The sequence below is a fragment of the Macrotis lagotis genome, chromosome 7 (genome assembly GCF_037893015.1).
Source record: "Macrotis lagotis isolate mMagLag1 chromosome 7, bilby.v1.9.chrom.fasta, whole genome shotgun sequence".
NCBI lineage: Eukaryota > Metazoa > Chordata > Mammalia > Peramelemorphia > Peramelidae > Macrotis > Macrotis lagotis.
The window spans coordinates 63,983,081-64,005,350 of NC_133664.1; positions in this window are offsets into that span (position 1 = coordinate 63,983,081).

Sequence of the window (22,270 nt, forward strand, 5' to 3'; positions counted from 1 at the left end):
AAAGTCAATTAAATTTATAGTTTCCATAATAATGATAATATAGTTGCAAAAATAAACAACAATGATAACATAGTAATAATAATACATTTCCTTAAACTTTTTTACCCTGCATTTCTGACATAAGTATCCAGTCTAGTCATAGTGTAGAACCTTTATGATATGTTGCAGTATTTTCCTTGCTAAAATTTAAAAATCATTTCATTTTAATTTTTTAGGGATATTAGTCATTAGATTTTTTCCTCTTTTTTTGTCTCACCCTGTTTTTAGGTATCAAGACTGAGGGAATTTGGTGGGCCTCTTACCAACTTTTTCTTTCTTTTTTTTTAAATAAAAGAAAGATTTTATTTATTTTGAGTTTTACAATTTTTTCCCTTACCTTGCTCCCCCCCCCCCCAGAAGCCAGTCTGTTAGTCTTTACATTGTTTCCATGGTATGCATTGATCTAAGTGGAATCTGATAAGAAAGAAATCATATCCTTAAGGAAGATACATAAAGTATAAGAGATAGCAAAATTACATAATAAGATACATTTTTTAAAAAAAATTAAAGGTCTTTGATCTTTGTTCAAACTCCGCAGTTCTTTCTCTGGATACAGATGGTATTCTCCATTGCAGACAGCCCCAAATTGTGCCTGATTGTTGCACTGATGGTATGAGCAAGTCCATCAAGTTTGGTCATCACCCCCATGTTGCTGTTAGGGTGTACAATGTTCTTCTGGTTCTGCTTATCTCTCTCAGCATCAGTTCATGCAGATCCTTCCAGGTTTTCTTGAATTCCCATCCCTTCTGGTTTCTAATAGAACAATAGTGTTCCATCGCATACATATACCACAGTTTGTTAAACCATTCCCCAATTGAAGGACATTCACTTAATTTTGAATTCTTTGACACCACAAACAGGGCTGCTATGAATATTTTTGTACAAGTGATGTAAATTACCCTTTTTCAAAATCTCTTCAGAGTATAGACCCAGTAGTGGTATTGCTGGATCAAAGGGTATGCACATTATTAATTGCCCTTTAGACATTCCAAATTGCTCTCCAGAAAGGTTGGATGAGTTCACAGTTCCACCAGCAATACATTAGTGTCCCAGATTTCCCACATCCCTTCCAACATTGATCATTGTACTTTCTGGTCATATTGGCCAGTCTGAGAGATATGAGGCAGTACCTCAGAGATGCTTTAATTTGCATTTCTCTAATAAGTAGTGATTTAGAGCAATTTTTTTAATGACTATGGATAGCTTTTGTAAATTGCCTTTGCATATATCCTTTGACCATTTGTCAATTGGGGAATGACTTGTTTCTTTGAAAATTTGTCTCAGTTCTCTATTTAAGAAATGAGTCCTTTCCTAATTTACTACATTCTTTTGATCTTGGTTACAGTGCAAAAGCCTTTTAATTTAATGTAATCAAAATTGTCTAGTTTGTTTTTAATGATGTCTCCATCTCTTCCTTGGTCATAAATTGCTTCCCTTTCCATAGGATCTGACAGGTAAACTGCTCCTTGATCTTCTAGTTTGCTTATAATATTGGTTTATTTTTAATGTCTAAATTATATATCCATTTTGATCTTATCTTGGTATAGGATGGGAGGTGTTGGTCTAATCCAAATTTCTTAAATACTAACTTCAATTTTCCCAATGGTTTTCATCAAAGAGAGAGTTTTTATCCCAATAGTTGGACTCTTTGGGTTTATCAAATAGCAGATTACTGTAATCATTTCCTGCTATTGCACCTAGTCTGTTCCACTGCTCCACCACTCTTTCTTAGCCAATATCAGACAGTTTTGATGACTGATGCTTTATGATATAATTTTAGATCAGGTAAGACTAAGCTACCTTCTTTTGCACTTTTTTTTTTCATTGAATCCCTGGAAATTCTTGACTTTTTATTTCTCCATATGAATTGACTTACAATTTTTTCTAAATCAAAGCAAATTTTTTTGGAATTTTGATTGGTAGGACACTAAACAAGTAGTTTAATTTTGGTAGAATTGTCATTTTTACTATATTAGATTGACCTATCCATGAGCAGTTGATATTTGTCCAGTTATTTAAATCTGATTTTATTTGTGTGAGAAGTGTTTTGTAATTGTTTTCAAAAAGTTTCTTGGTAGACTCCCAGGTATTTTATATTGTCTGAGGTTACTTTGAATGGGATTTCTCTTTCTAGCTCCTTCTGCTGCATCTTGCTAGTCATATTAGAAATGTTGAGGATTTATGAGGATTTATTTCATATTCTGAAACTTTGTTAATGTTACTAGTTATTTCTAATAGTTTTTAGGTGATTTTCTGGGATTCTCTAGGTATACCATCATGTCATCTGCAAAGAGTGAGTTTTGTCTCTTCCTTCCTAATTGTGATTCCTTGAATTTCTTTTTCTTCTCTTATTCCTGAAGCTAACATTTCTAATACAATATTGAATAGTAGTGGTGATAATGGGCATCCTTGTTTCACTCCTGATCTTATTGGGAATACCTCTAGCCTATCCCCATTGCATATAATGCTTGTTGATGGTTTCAGATATATACTGCTTATTATTCTAAGGAAAAAATCCATTTATTCCTATACTCTCTATTGTTTTTAGTAGGAATGGGTGCTATATTTTTTCAAAGGTTTTTTCAGCATCTATTGATTATAATTATATGATTTCTGATAGTATAATTAATTATATATAAATGACAAACCTAACAGTTATCTTAATATTGAACCAACTCTGGGATAAATTCCTTGGTCATAATGTATTATCCTAGTGATAACTTGTAATCATTTTGCTAAGATTTTATTTAAGATTTTTTCAAATTGATTACAAGTTATCACTAGTTATCACAGGAAGAGTCAAAACACAGAAAGAAAATCAGGGAGAGAGGTCTATAATTTTCTTTCTGTGTTTTGACTCTTCTTGATTTAAGTATCAGCACCATATTGGTGTTTAGAAAGAGTTAGGCAGAGTTTCGTCTTCCCCTATTTTTCCAGAGTTTATATAGAATTGGAACGAATTATTCATTAAATGTTTGATAGAATTCACATGTGAATCCATCTGGTCCTGGAGACTTTTTCTTAGGGAATTCAATATTGGCTTGTTGAATTTCTTTTCTCTGAGATAGGGTTATTTAGGCATTTAATTTCCTCTTAATTTAACCTGGCATCTTAGATTTTTGTAAATATTCATCCATTTCACTTACATTGTCAAATTTATTGACATAGAATTGGGCAAAATAGTTCCAAATGATTACTTTAATTTCCTCCTCATTGGTGGTAAGTTCGCCTTTTTCATTTATGATACTAGCAATTGGTTTTCTTCTTTCATTTTTTTTAATCAAATTGACCAGAGGTTTATCAATTTTATTATTTTTTTCATAAAACCAATTCTTGGTTTTATTTATTAGTTCAATAGCTTTCTTGCTTTCAATTTTATTAATTTTTTTTCATTTTTAGAATTTCTAATTTGGTATTTAATTGGGGGTTTTTAATTCTTTCTCTAATTTTTTTAGTTGCATATTTAGTTCTTTGATTTCCTCTTTCTCTAATTATTCATGTAAGCATTTAAAGATATAATATATCCCCTGATAGTCATCTTGAGTGAATCCCATAGGTTTTGGTATATTATTTCATTGTTGTCATTATCTAGGATGAAATAATTCTTTCTACAATTTGTGGTTTGATTCATTCTTTAAAATGAGGTTATTTAGGTTTCCAATCAGTTTTGGATCTATATCTCCCTGGTCCAATATTGTATATGATTTTTATTGCCTTATGATCTGAGATAGATGTATTCACTATTTCTGCCTTTCTGCAATTGATCGTTAGGTTTTTAATGCCCTAGTGCATAGTCAATTTTTGTGTAAGTGCCATGTACTGCAGAGAAAAAAAGGTATATTCCTTTCTATCCCCATTCAGTTTCCTCCATAAGTATCCATATCTAGGTTTTCTTTTTTTTTACATAAACAAGCAAAGTAAATTTTTATTGGTTCATGTCCAAAAATCTTTATCTTACTTCAATTGAATTTCTTTTTTTTCAAGTATGATTTTTGTTTATTTATTTTATATTATTAGTGAGAGAGAGGAAAAAAATGTACTTCAGTCTATGTTCAGCTAACAATGGCTCTGTCTCTGGGGTGAGTTGCCTTCTTTATCATAAGTCCACCAGAGAAGTTGCTTCAATATTTTTCCCCACAGCTATTACTAGCTCTATTTCCCTCCACTCTATTCCTCCCCAGTCTCATTTATTCTATTCTCTCTCTTTATTTCATTCTGGCCCTATCCAAAAATATGTTGTATCTGAGTACCCTCTCCTACAATCTTCTTCTTTTCTATCACCTATTCTCCCCTTCCCTCCCCCATTCCCCCTCATCCCATTCCTCTCTTCTCATTTTTATCTAGAGTACGATAGATTTCTATACCCTATTGAGTGTGTATGTTATTTCATCTCTGAGCCATTTCTGATGAGAATGAAGGCTCACTTATTCCCCCTTGCCTTTCCCCATTCCACTCCTTTGAAAAAAGCTTTTTTCTTGACTCTTAGTGAAATTTCTTAGTTCCTTCTTCCTCTCCTTTCTCTTCCTCCCAGTACTTCCTTTTATCACCCATTGACTCCATCTTTTTACTATATTATACCATTATATTCTCCTCCTTCCTGTGCCCTGATTATATATGCTCCTTCTAACAGCTCTTATAAATGAGAAAGTTCATATGAGTTATCATTATCTTCTTCCTATGCAGGAATACAAACAGTTCAATATCATTAAGTTCCTCATAGTTAGTCCTTCTCTTTCATCCCCTCTATGGTTTACCAGAGTCTTGTACTTGGAGATCAAGCTTTCTGTTCAGCTCTGGTTGTTTCAATAGGAAAGTCTGAAAGTTCCCCTGTTTCATTGAAAGTCCATCTTTTCCCCTGAAAGAAGATGTTCAGTTTTTCTGGGTAGTTGATTCTCAGTTGTAAACCAAGATCTTTTGTCTTCTAGAATATCATATTCCAATCCCTACAAGCCCTTAATGTAGATGCTGCCAGATCCTGTGTAATCCTGACTATGGACCTTGGTAGATGAATTGTTTGTTTCTGGAAGCTATAATATTTCTATAATATTATTCCTATAATATTCCTGAAAGTTTTTCTTTTGGGATCTCTTTCAGTGAATTCCCTCAATTTCTGCTTTACCCTCTGCTTCTAGGATCTCAGGGAAATTTTGCTGTATTATTTCTTGAAAAAAAAGTCTAGGCTCTTTTCCTGGTAATGACTTTCAGGAGCCCACTAATTTTTAAATTATTTCTTCTGGATCTGTTTTTGAGGTCAGTTGTTTTTCTAATGAGATATTTTACATTTTCTTCTATTTTTTTTATCATTTTGGAAGAGTTTTATTTCTTTCTGATGTCTTTCAAAGTCATCAGCTTCCTTTAGTTCCATTCTGCATGTAAAGGAACTATTTTCTTCAGAGAACTTTTTTAATCTCTTTTTCCAGCTGGCCAATTTTGCTTTTTAAGGCATTCTCCTCATTTGCCTTTTGTTTTGATTTTTCCATTTAGCTTAAACTGGTTTTTAATATTTTATTTTCTTCAGTGTTTTTTTGTATTTCTTTTACCAAGCTTCTGATTTGATTTTCATGATTTTTCTGCCTCACTCTCATTTCTCCTCCCAATTTTTCCTCCACCTCCTTTAATTGCTTTTCAAAGTCTTTTGACTGTGAATAGTCTGAGCATATTTTCTATTTTTCTTGCAGGTTTTGGAAGCTCAGATTTTGTCATCATCCAAGTATGTGTTTTGATCTTCCATGGGACTAAAGTAATTTTATATTGTCAGATTTTTCTTTTTCTGTTGTGTAAAGGGTTAAAGTTAAGAATGCTGGCCATGCAGTTCTCTTGAGAAAACATGAGACCCAGATGTTCTCACAAGGTCAGAACACTCTGATAACAGCAAATATTTGAGTGTGCTCTGTACTCAGGAAGGAACTCTGGTCTTTCTTTACTTAACCTTATCTTATTCCTTTGAAGTTGATAGAAAACAGAATATCTATTGTGAAAGAGGAAGCCTGGGACCAATCTTTGAGTTATACTATTTTGACAAATTCCATACCTAAAAAAGGCCAGTAAAGTTCAAGGAGTGGTCTTACATGTATAAAAAAGGACTGTCTACTTGCAAATGCAGAGATGTAGTAGCCTGTTAATAAAACTTGTTACTCATCTCTCCTGGTTTGGACTCTCATTATTGAACATGCTGGTCATAGCCAGAGGTGTCCTGAAGACCTCCCAGAAGGTAAGACCTGGCTGCCCAGAAGTAAAAGTCAAAGGACTTTTCACTGTTGTTTACTCATTTCCTCAACCCAAGACTAATTTACAGCACTTCCAAGGCATTGAGGATTTTGGAACACTCCACTGGGACCTTTATTCCTCCAAGGTCTTATGCTCTCTTGCTGTGCTTTGATAAGTAGATGATCATAGGCACTCCCTTTTGCCCTGGAGCTGTGAGGAGGATCCTTGCTATCTTAGTTAGGAGGTTAAAGTTTTCCACTAGCAGAGTTTTGCTGTCTTTGTCTTCCTGTACCCCTTCAACTTCTCCCCTAAGAATTTGAGTGCTATACCATTGGGTGCATACATTTTTAATATTGAAATTACTTTATTGTCTATGGTACCTTTTAGGAGGATATAGTTTCCTTCCTTATCTCTTTTAACACTATATCTGGCTTTTTTTTTAGGTTTTTGCAAGGCAAATCAGGTTAAGTGGCTTGCCCAAGGCCACACAGCTAGGTAATTATTAAGTGTCTGAGGCCAGATTTAAACTCAGGTACTCCTGACTCCAGGGCCAGTACTCTATCCACTGTGCCACCTAGCTGCCCAACACTGTTTTTGCAGCTGTTTTGTCTGAGATAAGGATTGATACCCCTACTTTTTTCACTTCAGCTGAAGCAAAATATATTTTGCTTCAACCTTTTACCTTTATATGTATCTCTCTGCTTCAAATGAGTTCTTGTAAGCAGCATATTGTAGGATTCTGTTTTTTAATCCACTCTGCTATTTGCTTACATTTTAAGTGAGAGTTCATCCCATTCACATTCAAAGACATAATTACTATCTCTTTATTGCCCTACATGCTTTCTTCCCTATGTTTGTATTTTCCCCCTTTTCCCCCTTTATCCATATTCCCCAGTATTTTGTTTCTGAATACCACCACCTTCAGTATGTTTGCCCTCCCAAATCAACCCCCCTTCCCTTTCTTTTCTCTTTCCCTTTGCCCCTTCTTTCTTCCATTCCTTCTCTTAGTTCCCCTTTTAATACTTGAAAGGTAAGATAAGTTTCTTAACTGAGTATGTGTAAATTAACTTTAAGCTAAATCTGATGAGAAGATTCAGATGGTTCTCACCCCCTCCCTTCTTCCCCCTCTATTGCAATAGGTCCTTTGTACCTCTTAATGAATTGAGATTTACCCCCATTCAATCTCCTCCATCCTTCTGTCTTGTTACTGTCCCCCTTTTTAAGGAGGTATTGTTTTTAATTCATTCTTTCTGAGTCACAGAAAAGTCAGGAGTGTCCATACTTCTGGCTAAGTATATTCTCTTTAATAGAGTTATAATTCTCAAGAATTATGAGAATCCTTTCTCCCAAGTGGGGACATAGCCAGTTTCATCTTATTAGATAGATTTTTTTTTTCTTTACCTTTTCATGTGTCTCTTGAGTCTCCTGTTTGATGTCCAAATTTTCTATTTAGCTCTGGTCTTTTCATCAGGAAATGTTGGCAGTCTCCCAGTTCATTAAATGTCCATCTTTTCCCCTGGAAGCGAAGGCTCAGCTTTGCTGGATAGCGGATTCCTGGCTACATTCCAAGCTCCCTTGCTCTTACTAGTATCTCATTCCAGGACCTTCAATCCCTTAATGTTGATGTAGCCAGGTCCTGCATAATCCTAACTGTGGCTCCTTGGTATTTAAATTGTTTCTTTCTGGCTGCTTGCAGGATTTTCTCTTTTATCTGATAGTCCTGGAATTTGACTACAACATTCCTTGATTTTTTCATTTTAGGATCGCTCTCCGGAGGGAATTGATGTATTCTTTCAATAACTATTTTACCCTCTGGTTCCATGATATCAGGGCACTTTTCCATCACTAAATTCTGTAATATTAAGTTCAGGCTTTTTTCCTCTTCAATGTTTTCAGGAAGATCAATGATTCTTAGGTTGTCTCTTCTTGATTGATTCTGGAGATCAGTGGTTTTGCTGATGAGGTATTATACATTTTCTTTTATTTTTTTCAATCTCTTGGTTTTGTTTAACAGAATCTTGTTGTCTCATGAAGTCATTAGTTTCCACAGATTCCATTCCTTTTTTTTAGAGAAGAATTTTCTTCATTTACCTTTTACAACTCTTGTTACCAATTGGTCAATTCTATTTTTGAAGTAGTTTTCCATTTGCCCAAGTGTAGTTTTGAGAGAATTATTTTCTTTTTGCATTTGCCCAATTGAGGATCTAAGAGAGTTATTCTCATTTTATATTTGGCCAGTTGTATTTTCTAAGGATTTGTTTCTTGTTGCGAGATGTTAATTTTCTCTGGCAAAGTGTTAATTTTCTCTTGAATTTCTTTTCCTAATTTTTTCCAATTGATTTTTAAATTCCTTTGTGATTTCTTCAAGGAAGTCTTTCTGGGCTGGAGACCAATTCATATTCTCCTTGGAAGCTCTAGATCTCTTTGGGTTAGTATCCCTGCTTTCAAAGTAATTCTCAATAGGCCCCCCTTTACACTGGCTGGATCTCAGATTTGCTTTTGAAAACCCTAGAGGCTTTGTTCACTTGGTTAGTAACTCCAAGTAGCCGGATCAGTAGGGGGTGATGGTTGCTTTCTCTGGAGTGTTTGAGGTCCTCAGCAGCAGGGTTGGAATTGTCCTTGAATAATGGGCTGGTCCCTGGGGGAGGTAGTTAATCTCCCTTTCAGCTATGGGAACTCCACCACCCACACCTGGGCCTGAGGGGGTAGAAGGGCAGTTACTGTTTGTTCTGGGAAGAGGACTCTGCTAAAAGTATGGGAGCTCAGGTTCCCCAGCCTAGCAGGTCAATGTCCAGCCATGCTCTGCAACACTCTGTGCTGGAACTTGCTCTCCAGCCCAACTGGGACTCACCAGACCTCAGCTCCCTGGCCCAAGTTTCCGCAGCTAAAGTTAGTCCTGGGACCCACCACTCGCCAAAGCCTCCAGGGCCTTAGATACTCTGGCTTCACCCTACTGCATCCCTATGCTGGCCCTCTGCTCTCTGCTCTTGGTTCATCCATGGTCCCCTGAGACAGACCTTGCTGTTAGGTGTTGTTCTCCTAGCTTCTTTTTCTGCATTTTGTTGATCAAATTTCTGTTACGAGATTTCTTTCATGTTATTTTTGAGGTGAAACCAGGAGACCTTAGCACAGTGCCTATCTTCTCTCTGCCATCTGGGAGTGATAATCAATCTTGATGGACTTGCTCATTCCATCAGTGCAACAATCAGGGACAACTCTGGGCTATCTGCAATGGAGAATACCATCTGTATCCAGAAAAAGAATTGTGGAGTTTGAACAAAGACGAAAGACTATTACCTTCAATTAAAAAATAAAAACAACTTACCTTATTATGTAATTTTACTATCTCTTATTAAAGATTTTATTTGAGTTTTACAATTTTTCTCCCAATCTTACTTCCCTCCCCCACCCCCCCAGAAAGCAATCTGTCAGTCTTTATTTTGTTTCCATGTTATACATTGATCCAAATAATTTTATCTCTTATACTTTATTTTTCTTCCTTAAGGATATGATTTCTCTCTCAAAACATTCAACCTGTATATCAATGTATGACATAGGAAACAATGTAAAGACTAAAAGACAGCTTTCTGTAGGGGGTGGGGGAGGGGAAGCAAGAATAGGGGAAAAATTGTGAAACTCAAATAAAATCTTTCTTTAAAAAAAAGAATTAATTGTTCTTCAAATATTTGAATTACTTTGCATATGAAATCATCTGGTGTTAGCTTCCTCTATCCTTCCTGGAGAGATCATTTATGACTTATTCAATTTCTTTTTCTGAGATTGGGCTAATTAAGACCTCTGTTTTCTTCTAGTAATTTGGACATTTAATATTTGTGTAAATATTCATGAATTTAATCTAGATTATCAATTTTATTGGAGCATGATTGAGCCTTGTTTTTTTTTAAATAATTCCCATTATATCTTCATTTGTTTTGTATTTTTTCATTTCTTATACTGGTAATTTGGTTTTCTTTTTTAAAAATTAAATTAATTGGTTTACCTGTTTTGTTGATTTTTGAAAAAACAGCTCCTAGTTTTAATTCAATGTTTTTTTCTTTAAATTTTCTTAATTTCTTTAATTTTTAGGATTTCTATTTTAATATTTAATTATGCATTTAAATTTGATAATTTGATAATTTCTTTTTAGTTTGTATGCCAAATTTGTCAATCTATTCTTTTTCTTTCCTCAATGATTGTTTAGGGATCTACATTTTTCCCCAAAGACTGTTTTGACTGCATCCCCCAGGTTTTCTCATTGTTGATCACATTTGATAAAATCATTGTTTCTATTTGCTCATTGATTTACCCATCCTTAAGGGTACTTTAATATTCAAATAAATTTTAATCATTTCTTCAATGGTTTTTCATAGAATATATTTTTAATTGCTTTGTGATCTAAAGAAAACTTTAATTTTTCTGCATTTTTTATGATGTTTTAATCTCCCCAGACATGGTTGTAAGGATTTTTGCACAGTTAAGAATGCTCATATTCCCTTTTATTTCAAATCAATAATCTGAGATATCTATTATATATAATTATTTTTCTTTTTTTAATTGAAATTTTATTTTTCCAGTTACATGGAATGGTAGTTTTTCAACAATCATTCATTTGCAAATTTATGAATTCATCATTTTTCGACTACCCTCTCTTCTCTGCCTCGTTCATGGCAGAAAATGGTCTGGTAAAAGTTATACATGCACATTGTGTTTAACATAATTGCATGTTAGTCATGTTGTGAAAGAGGAATTAGAACTAAGAAGAAAGAAAATAATATAAGAAAGGAAGGAAAAACAGAAGAAGTTTTTAAAAAGTGAACATGGTAAGCTTTGCTCTACAATCAGATTCTGTAGGTTTTTTCCCCCTCTGGATGTGGATAGTACCATCTATAGCAGGTCTCTCAGGGTTATTCCTGATCTCTGAACTGCTGAGAGGAGCTGAATCCATCACAATTGATCTTCGTTCTCTCTCTCTTTTTTTTTTTTTTTTGCAAAGTAATGGAGTTAAGTGCCTTGGCCAAAGCCACACAGCTAGGTAATTATTAAGTGTCTGAGGCTGGATTTGAACTCAGGTCCTTCTGACTCCAGGGCCTATACTCTATCCACTGCCACCACCTAGCCACCCCCTCATAATTGATCTTAAAATGTTGTTAATGTATACAATGTTCTTTTGATTCTGCTCACTTCTTTAGCATCATTTCATGTAATACCACTTGTGATTCTCATAGAACAATAGTTCTCCATAACATTCATATACCATAACTTGTTCAACCATCTAATTTTTCTATAATTCTTTTTTTAAAATTTGCATTAACATCTTCTCCATCACTTTCCTTTTTTATATTTTATTTGTTTTCCAAATATATACAATAGTAGTTTCTACCTATCATTTTCTGTAAGGTTTTGAATTTTACAATTTTTCCTCCACCTTCTCTTCTTTCCCCCATGTCCCCACAGAAGGCAGTCTGATAATCTTTACACTGTTTCCATGCTATACATTGATCAAAATTGAATGGCTTGGGAGAAAGATAATGTTCTTGAGGAGAAAATAAAACATTAGAGATTATCCAAGTTATGTAGTACATAAGACACTTAAAAAAAATTAAGGTAACAGACTTTAGTCTTTGTTTAAACTCCACAGATCTTTCTCTAGGTACAGATGGTATTCTCCATTGCAGGTACTCTAAAATTGTCCCTGATTATTGCATTGATGGAATGAGCAAGTCCAATAACCTTGATCATCACCCCACCCCCATGTTGCTGTTCTTATCTCACTCAGCATCAGTTTATGCAAGTCTTTCCAGGCTTCTCTGAAATGTCATCCCTCTTGGTTTCTAATAGAACAATAGTGTTCCATAATGCACATTTACCACAATTTGTTCAGATGTTCCCCAAATGATGAACATTCACTTGATTTCTAATTCTTTGCCACCACAAACAGGGCTGCTATGAATATTTTTGTTCAAGTGATGTTTTTACCCTTTTGCATGCTCTCTTCAGGGTATAGACCTAGTAGTGGTATTACTGGATCAAAGGGTATGTACATTTTTATTACTTTTTGGGTATAGCTCCAGATTGCTCTCCAGAAAGACTGGATGAGTTCCCAGCTCCACAGCAATGTATTAGTGTCCCAGACTTCCCGCATCCCTTCCAATACTGAACATTGTCCTTTCTGGTCATATTGACTGATATGATAGGTGTGAGATGGTATCTCAGAGATGCTTTAATTTGCATTTGTCTAATCAGTAATGATTTAGAACAATTTTTTTGTATGACTATGGATAGCTTTGATTTTCTCATCTGTAAATTGCTTTTGCATATCCTTTGGCCATTTGTCAATTGGGGAATGGCTATATATATATATATATATATTTGACTCAGTTCTCTATTTTAGTGTCAAAAATACTAGTTAAAATTGTTTTCCAATTTACTACATTTCTTTAGATTTTGGTTACAGTGGTTTTGTTTGTGCAAAAGCTTTTTAATTTAATGTAATCAAAATTATCTAATTTGTTTTAAATAATGTTATCCATCTCTTCCTTGATCATGAACTGTTTCCCTTTCCATAGATCTGACAAGTAAACTATTCCTTGATCTCCTAATTTGCTTATAATATTGTCTTTTATGTCTAAATACTGTACCCATTTTGATCTTATATCGGATAGAGTGTGAGATGCTGGTCTAATCCAAGCTTCTGCCATACTAACTTCCAATTTTCCCAACAGTTTTTTTTTTTTTATCAAAGAGAGAGTTCTTATCCAAGAGGTATACTCTTTGGGTTTATCAAACAGAAGATTACTATAATCCTGCTGTCTCTTTTGTACCCAGTCTATTCCACTGATCCACCACTCTTTTTCTTAGCCAATACCAGACAGTTTTGATAACTGATGCTTTATAGTATAATTTTACATCTGGTAAAGCTAAAATACCTTCTTTTTCACTTTTTTCATTAAATCCCTGAATATTCTTGATTTTTTTGTTTCTTCACATGAATTTAGTTATAATTTTTCTAGCTCATTAATTTTTTGGAAGTTTGATTGGTAAGGCACTAAATACGTAGATTAATTTAGGTAGAATTGTCATTTTTCTTATATTAGCTTGGCCTATCCATGAGCAGTTGATATTTATGCTGTTACTTAAGTCTGATTTATTTTTGTGTGTGTGTGCATGTGGAAAGTGTTCTATAGTTGTTTTCATAGTTTCTGAATTTGCCTTGGCAGATAGAATCCCAAGTATTTTATATTGTCTGAAGTTACTTTAAATGGAATTTCTCTAACTCTTGCTGCTGTATTTTGCAATTAATATATAGAAATGCTGAGAATTTATAAGTGTTTATTTTATATCCTGTAACTTTGATAAAGTTGCTAATTGTTTCTAGTAGTTTTTTTAGATGACTTTTTAGGATTCTCTATGTATACCATAATGTCATCTGTAAAGAGTGAGAGTTTTGTTTCTTCCTTCCCATTCCTAATTCCTTCAATTTCTTTTTCTTCTGTTATTGCTGAAGCTAACATTTCTTATACAATTTTGAATATTAATGGTGTTACCGTGGATGCTTGTTTCACCTTATTATATTCATCTTATTGGGAATGCCTCTAGCTTATCCCCATTGTATATAATGCTTGTTGATGGTTTCAAATAGATACTGCTTATCATTCTAAGGAACAATTTATTCCTGTGCTCTCTAGTATTTTTAGTAGGAATGGATGCTGTGTATTTTAATCAAAGGTTTTTTCAGCATCTATCGAGATAATCATATGAGTTCTCTTTGTTACTGATATAGTCAATTAGACTCACAGTTTTCCTAATATTGAACTATAATTCTTTTTAGGTCTTTAACTTCTTTCTTATTTTTGGTTAGATTTATTTAGGCATAAGCGGTACATTGAGGGTGCTCCACTAATATAGTTTTGGCATATTTTCCTCTGTAACTCACTTAACTTTGAAGCATTCAGGTGTTGCACCATTTGGTGTATTTATGTTTAGGTTTAATTTTCATTAACCCTTTCAGAATATAGTTTTGGTCTTTTAATGACATTTATTTTCTGCTGTTGATTTATCTGAGATCATATTTATTAATTCCACTTCTTTTTACTCACAGATTTTGCTAAACCCCCTCCCTCCTTTTTTTTTAGTTTTTTTTTTTTTTTTTTGCAAGGCAGTGGGGTTACGTGGCTTGCTCAAGGCCACACAGCTAGGAAATTATTAAGTGTCTGAGGCTGGATTTGAACTCAGGTACTCCTGACTCCAGGGCTGGTGCTCTATCCACTATGCCACCTAGCTGCCCCAAGCCCCCCCTTTTTTTTAAAAAAAAACTTTGTTTTAAAGAAACATACAATGCAAAGATTAACAAAACTGTTAGATTTCTAGTTCATTCTGCTATTTTTTTCTGTTAAAAATTTTATTTATTTTGAGTTTATAATTTTTTCCCCTAATCTTACTTCCCTCCCCCCACCCCCACAGAAGGCAATTTGTCAGTCTTTACATGGTTTCCATGTTATGCATTGATCCAAATTGAGTGTGATGAGAGAGAAATCATATCCTTAAGGAAGAAGCATAAAGTATAAAAGATAGCAAGATCAGACAATATGATATTAGGTTTTTTTCTAAATTAAAGAAAATAGTCCATGGACTTTGTTCAAACTCCATGGTTCTTTATATCGATACAGATGGTATTCTCCATTGTGGACTACCCAAAATTGTGCCTGATTATTGCACTGATGAAATGAGTGAGTCCATCAAGGTTGGTTATCGCCCCCATGTTGCTGTTAGGGTGTACAGTGTTTTTCTGGTTCTGCTCATCTCACTCAGGTTCAGTTCATGCAAATCCTTCCAGGCTTCCCTGAATTCCCATCCCTCCTGGTTTCTAATAGAACAATAGTGTTCCATGACATAGATGTACCACAGTTTGCTAAGCCATTCCCCAATTGAAGGACATTTACTTGATTTCCAATTCTTTGCCACCACAGACAAGGCTGCTATGAATATTTTTGTAAAAGTGATGTTTTTACCCTTTTTTCATCATTCTGCTATTTTTAAAAACATTTTATGGGTGCTAATTGCATTCGCACTCAAAGTTATCATCATTATTTCCTTTCTATTCTTTTACTTTCTCACTACTTACTTCCTCTTTATAAAGAATAGTGAGAAAGGAGTGTTCTCTGAGTCAGTTTGATATTGTCTATTTATCTTGAGACAAGTTATCCCACTCTTCCTCTCCCTCTCCCAAGTGCATTCTTTCCCTCTCCCTTTTAAGATCATCAAAATAGATACTTTGTCTTGAAAAAATAACATAGCATAAAAGCAATAATAGCTACCAGTTTTATGGCACCTACAATATGCTAGGGGTGTAATTACTCATTTGATCTTCACAGCCACCTGGGAAAGAGGGGAGCTAGTATTATGGCCATTTTACAGTTGAGGAAATTGAGGCAGACCAAGATTAAGTGCTTGGCCAAAATCACACTGCTAGTGCCTGAGACCTGATTTGAACTCATATCTAATGACTCCAGACCTAGGGCTCTATCTACTGTGCCACCTAGTTGTCTCTGTGATTTCCAATGATAGGGTTCTGAAGGGACACATGGATCATGTCTCTATATTAGAATGTAAATTGTTTATCCTTGTTTAGTCCCTTCTGATTGCTTATTCTGGTTTGCTTTAAAATGCTTCTTTTATCTTCTGTATTTGTATGACAAATGCTCTACTCAATCTAGTAGTTTCATCAGAAATGCTTGGAAATCCATTTTATTCCACCTCCACTTTTCCACCTTCTAAGATTTTACTCAGTTTTGCGGGTTATATTTTTGGTTGAAGACTTTATCTTTTGCCTTTTATCTTTTGTATTCTAAGTTTTCTGATAAATCTTGTGTGATCCTGCAACTCCTTAGTGCTTGAATTATTTTGTGTTTGTGTGACTTTTTTAATCCTGAAGCTCTGAGTTTGGGCTATCACATTCCTGGGAGTTCTTGAAATAATGTCTAAGCTCCTTTTATTTTTGTCATAGTTTTAGATAATCCAGTGATAAATTAGTTATCTTTCTTCAATCTGTCTCTCAAATCAATTGCTTTTGCTATGAGATACTTTAATATTAAGAGAAAAAAATTTCCCCAGTCTTTTGACTTAGTGTTGATATTTTTTTATTGTCTCATGGAGTTATTAATTCTATTTGATCCATTCTTATTTTCAGGGAGCATCTGCTCCTTGGACAAGATTCTTTTATCAAACCATTTTCTTTCCATTCTTTCTTCTTTAGCTCATTTGTTTTCCAATTTTTTTTCTTCTACATTTCTCATTGTACTAATAAAATCATCTTAACCCTTCTTGCAGTCCTCTTAATTTTTGTTAGATCTTTTTGCTGAATTTGGAGTCTAGTTTCTCTTCTTTGAGATTTTTCTTATGAATAATATGGAGTCATTCTCTTTCTGGATTTATGTTTTGAGTGTCCTTGAAGACCCAAGTTCAAATCTAGCCTCAGATACTTTTTAGCTGTGTGATCCTGAGCAAGTCACTTAACTGCTACTGCTTCAGTTTTCTCCTCTGTAAAATGGAAATAATAATAGAACTTAATGCATAGTTTATTGTGATGACCAAATAAAATAATTGCATATCACTTAGCACAGTGCCTGGTGAACAGTATATAAATGTCAGCTATGATCATGATAATGGGATTTTTTGTTGTTTTTGTTGTTTGTTCATTGTTCCAGCCTATGGACTTGATATTTGGTGTAAGGGCTGGGCTCTGCTTCTTGGTGGTGATTAGTGCTTTTTTCAGGATCCTAGGGATGGCTCAGACTGGGAAACCATCAAGCTTTCCTTGTTCCCAATGCAGTCTGATCCAGGGCAAAGTCTAATTGTTTCCCTTCTGGTCAAAACGCTCTGCAAGTTTCTGAATTGGGTTTGGGTCCAAGCAGCTCATGCAGTGAGTCTTTCCTGACTAGAGTTCCAGTAGACTGTTGCTGGGCTCAGCCACTATCAGTAGCTGGAATGTTCTGCCGGTTGAGTGACAGCTGTAGGCTTCTCTTTGGCTTAGAATTCCTGCTCCGATAATTCCTCTGCAGGCTTTGGGGGAGGTGGGGTCTGAGTGCTGGAACAGAGATGTCCACTCCAGAGGCATGACCATACAGCCATTTGGTTTTGAAATTCTTGTTCAGTATGTAGCCTAGGTCCTTCTGACTGCTTGTAATATTTTATCTTTGACTTGGGAGTTCTGGAACTTGGCTATAATATTCCTGGGGGTTGTGTTTTTGGATCTCTGTCTGGGGAGATGGGTGGATTCTCTCAATTTTTATTTTGCCCTCTGCTTCTAGGATATCTGGGCTATTTTCCTGTAGGAATTCTTTAAAAATGAGGTTAAGGCTCTTTTTCTGATCATGACTTTCATGTATCCCAATAATTTTAAAATTATCTTTCCTGAATCTGTTTTTCCAGATCAGTTGTTTTTTCAGTAAGATGTTTCACATTTTCTTCTAATTTTTCATTCTTTTGGTGAAGTGTTGTATCTTGACTTCTCATAAAGTCAACAGTTTCCTTCCATTCTACATCTTAAGGATGTGTTCCTCAGAGAGATTTCTTATCTCTTTTTCCATCTGGCCAATTCTGCTTTTTAAAGCATTCTTGTCCTCAATAACTTTTTGAACTGTTTTATCCATTTGACTTATGCTGGTTTTTAACGTGTTATTTTCTTCAGCATTTTTTGGAACTCCTTGGTTAAGCTGCTGAATTCTTTCATGTTTTTCCTGCATCTCTCTCATTTCTTTTCCCAATTTTTCTTCTATCTCCCTTACTTGATTTTCAAAATCACTTTTGAACTGTCTTAGCCCAAGCCCAATTTCCGTTTTTCTTGGAGTCTTTAGATGCAGAAGCTTGTACTTCCTCATCTTCAGTTGAGTATTTTGATCCTTCTTGGGATCATAGACAATATATTTCTCAATGGTGTTCTTTTTTCTGTTTACTCATTTCCCCAACCTGTGCCTGGTTTTTGGGGTGCTTCCTGCACTTCTGAGTATAAGTGGGACAACCCCACATATGGATCTCAGTGTGTGAGGCTCTGTCTTCCCTCCTGGTCTGTGAATAACAACGTCACCCCTCTGCCATGGGGCTGAGGTGGGGGGGGGGGCTAGACTGTGATTAGGATCTGAATGTTGTCAGAGCCCCAGAGTCCTGTTGCAGGTACAGAGGATAGACCTCAGAAGTCTCGCTACACTCCCCTACCTTTGGTAGGCTGAGCACTCAAGGCTGTTGCCTGGGGGCTCCTGCTTATTGGCTCTGCATGCTTTCATTTCCTGGATCTGGGCTGATATTGCTGCTTGCTGAGTGCCCTGAGAGCTGGCAGAGGTCCCCCTGCTGATGTTCCAAGTTGTGCCCAGTGCTCCCCAGGGTATAGGTCAGGAAACTGCTCCCACTACCATGAGCCAAGGCTCCCAGGCACCCTGGGGCTGCCTCTGGGAGGCTGAAGTTCCTTCACGCTGGCAGGCTGCCCTTCTAACCCCGTAGAGCAGGGCCTTTTCCACTATTTTCCAGGTTACCTTGGTCCGGAGAATCGCCTCACTAGATCCCTGTGTAGGTTCTGTCTCTCAAAAATTTAGTTAGGATCATAATTTTATGATTTTTGAAATATTATAAAAAGAACACCCAGGAGATGCTCTTCTCCTGCTGCCATCTTGGCTCCACCCCCTATAAATTTTTATACAGGACAAATATTCAAAGAGAAAGGAGGAGGGTCAGGAAAAGTGATATCAAGACAATCTCAAGGTCTTGGAATTGATTGTGCAGCATGGGAGACCCTGGCACAGGACCACCCAGCATGACATGCCCTCATCAGGGAGAGGGCTGTGCTCTATGAGCAAAACAGAATTGAAGCAGCTCAAAGGCAAATGGAGATGCACAAGTTTAGAGAATCCATATGTTATGGACTGTTTGTGGCCGGCCTGGGGTAGAGCCTTCCAAGTTTGTATCAGTCTGATCAACTATAGACAGACATATTGTAAGACCCTAACATAGTGATATCATTTTGGTCCTCTTTGAATAGAAAAGACAACATAGAGAAGACTTGAGTATGACTTCTGATATTCCATCATCTTGGCTGTTAAGCTTAGCTTTATGATTACTCTATTTTAACATAAGGAAAGTGATGATCTAGACTAGAAACCTAATTTCTCTAACTTCCCAATGTAATTTCACTGTAATTCAATGATTCTGAACAAAAATGCCTTTAGCATTTGCGGATTTAATACCAGCTGATTCTAGCCATCAAAATAACCCAAATATATTGATGACCAGCTTGAATTCCTTAGCAAGGCTGCCCCTAAGTCTTCATAATGTCGCATCAACATGATTGGTCAAGCTCCCATCTACAGTTGTGCTCACAGGAGAGATTTGTTGAGAGGAAAGCTCCAACATGAAATTGGACCATTTTCATTTCTCTGAAGATCACTCCACTCTGGTGGCTCCTCTTCATGGGCATGTAACTGAGAAGCCTACATTATACAGAAGCATCCTTATTGTTCTGCAGTGTTTGGGGAAGTTTCCCTGTTCCTGAGTTTTTTTGCTGATGCTGGATTGGAGGAGCAGGTTAAGAACTTTTCAATACTTGCATTATATTCACCAAAAAAAAAAAAACCTAAGAAACACTGACATTTGAGTTACACATAGATTTTCTTTCCTCTTTAACATAGGTTATTGCAGTTCTCACCATAGGTTTCTTGATTTGTTGAAATGCAACAGAGAACCCCTACACTCCTCACTCAAATTCTTCTAGGCTTAAACTGCCTCAGGACATTTTCAGATGATCATTTTTTATTGAATTTTTAAAAGAATATCAAAGCATGAATAAATGACAAATGAGGTTAGGAAGTTTTGGGACAAGCCTGACAGGTCACTGGAAGTTGTTTGATACTGGAACAAGATGAGACTCACTGGTCATTCAAAGAATAAATTAATAAACTTAATACAATGATATATAAATATATTTACAAAGTACATAAAATATAATAAATTTAATATAAATAAAAAATTAATAAAAACAGATTTACTTAGCCATAGTTGGGATATAGTCAACAAGCATTTGAGTATATTGAGAGTGACTCAGCTGAGGGAAAAGTTCCTTTGACTGCATTGCTTATCTTCTATTTCCCATCAATTAAGAGCCAGTATAGCTGAAACCACTCATACCTGTTTTGTATCCAAGCAATCAGGAAGATGTATTTCTGACTATGTAGAGGAAGGGGTTAGTATACTGTTCCCATCCCAAAGGTAAAAAGGAGTGGGAATCCTCAACAGGTTAAGCAGCAACTTATTACCTGTAGGATAAAATAATACTTTTTGTCATTTTAAGTCCTTCACAATTTAGCTCTACCTTGTATTTTCGGATCCAATGTTGCTCTTATGTCATAGTCAAACTGAACTATATTTACATCTATAACATGCTATCTTCTGCTTCAGTATTTTAGTATTGTCTACCATGGCAGAAATGGTTTCCTTTCCTTGACTCTGCCTTTTAGGACTTTGCTCATTTCCTTAAGTAGAGAAGTAATTTGGGGGGGTACAACACAAATTTATGACATTCCCCTCCTTCTCCAGGTATATGACATAAGCTCCTTCTGGATATGACTGTATGTCACCAGTCCTTACTCATGGATCGTAGATTTAGGACTTCAAAGTTCAACTCCCTCCTTTTATAGATGAGGGAAGCAGAACCTTGAGGTTAAGGGACATGTTTAGGATCACAAAGAATCAGAAAGGACAGGATTTGAACAGAAGACTTATCACAAAGTAGGCAAATAATAAATGTATATTAATTTTTAACAAGGAAAAGACCCAATGACCCCTCATTCCTCCCTGGATGAGGTAAGATTAGTTAGTTCTATTTGACACAAGTACTGTCTTCTCCCCAGAACTACAAAGTTTTGCGTGTGTCAGGGGAAAGTGCTTGTGATTCACAATCTACAAGGCTGCCCTGGCTTATACTTTTTGCTGATCTACAGGTTCTAGAAAAACAAGTCAACATCTTAAAGTTACACTGACCAAACCACCTTTTAGAGTCTGTAATGGCATCATTAGTCTCTCTATAAAAGTGTATGAAACTTTTACGTCCATATTCACTTTGTGGAATCTAGTTGCTCACCATTATTGGTCTACCCATACTTAGATCTTTGATAGTTATGCCTATTTCCACTTGTCTTACAAAAGTTTTTTCTTCCTTATGAAGAAAAGAGGCTGTTGGTGGCATGGTGCTGATCTTAGAGTCAGGGAGACCCTTGAGTTCAGAGCTGTCCTCAGGAACTTAATAGCCAGATGACTGTGGGTAATTTACAACCTGCTTGCCTCAGTTTCCTCATCTGTAAATCAGGGATAACAGCACTAATAAAAAGTGAAGAAATGAGATCTGTAAAGCACTGAGCACAGAACAGAGTAATTTCTATAAAAGTACCAGTTGCTATTATTATTTTTTTGGTTTTTGCAGGGCAATGAGTTAAATGACTTGCTCAAGGTCATACAGCTAGGCAATTAGGTGTCCGAGGCTGGATTTGAATTCAGGTCCTCCTGACTCCAGGGCCAGTGCTCTATCTACAGAGCCACTTAGCTGCCCCACTATTATTATTATTATTAATAATAAAAGACTGAAAGATCCTACTGGATTAAAAAAAAAAGTCTATACTCCTTCACCTTGCATTGGATTAGGTCATTTCCTGAAAGTAGTCTCCTAAGGTTCTCACCATGAGGGAGATCAGTAACCAAAGCATCTATGAATGTCTAGATTATTGTTTTCTCAGGTGAGATGTTCTTTTTAAAGATTTGTTGAGCAGTACAACTGAGAATTCTATTAGACTTTGTTGTACTTTCAAGGTCTGCAAGATTCCTTGCAGCACATTTCAAAAACATGAAATGATGTATACAAATTTTTGATTTACTATTTATTCCTGTCCAATAAATTGAGCATTCTAGAGAAACTACTAAATGAAGCAATTGGTAATTTTATTGACATGAAATGAATGGGGAAGGTCTTCCAGGTACTGGGGCTCCCTAC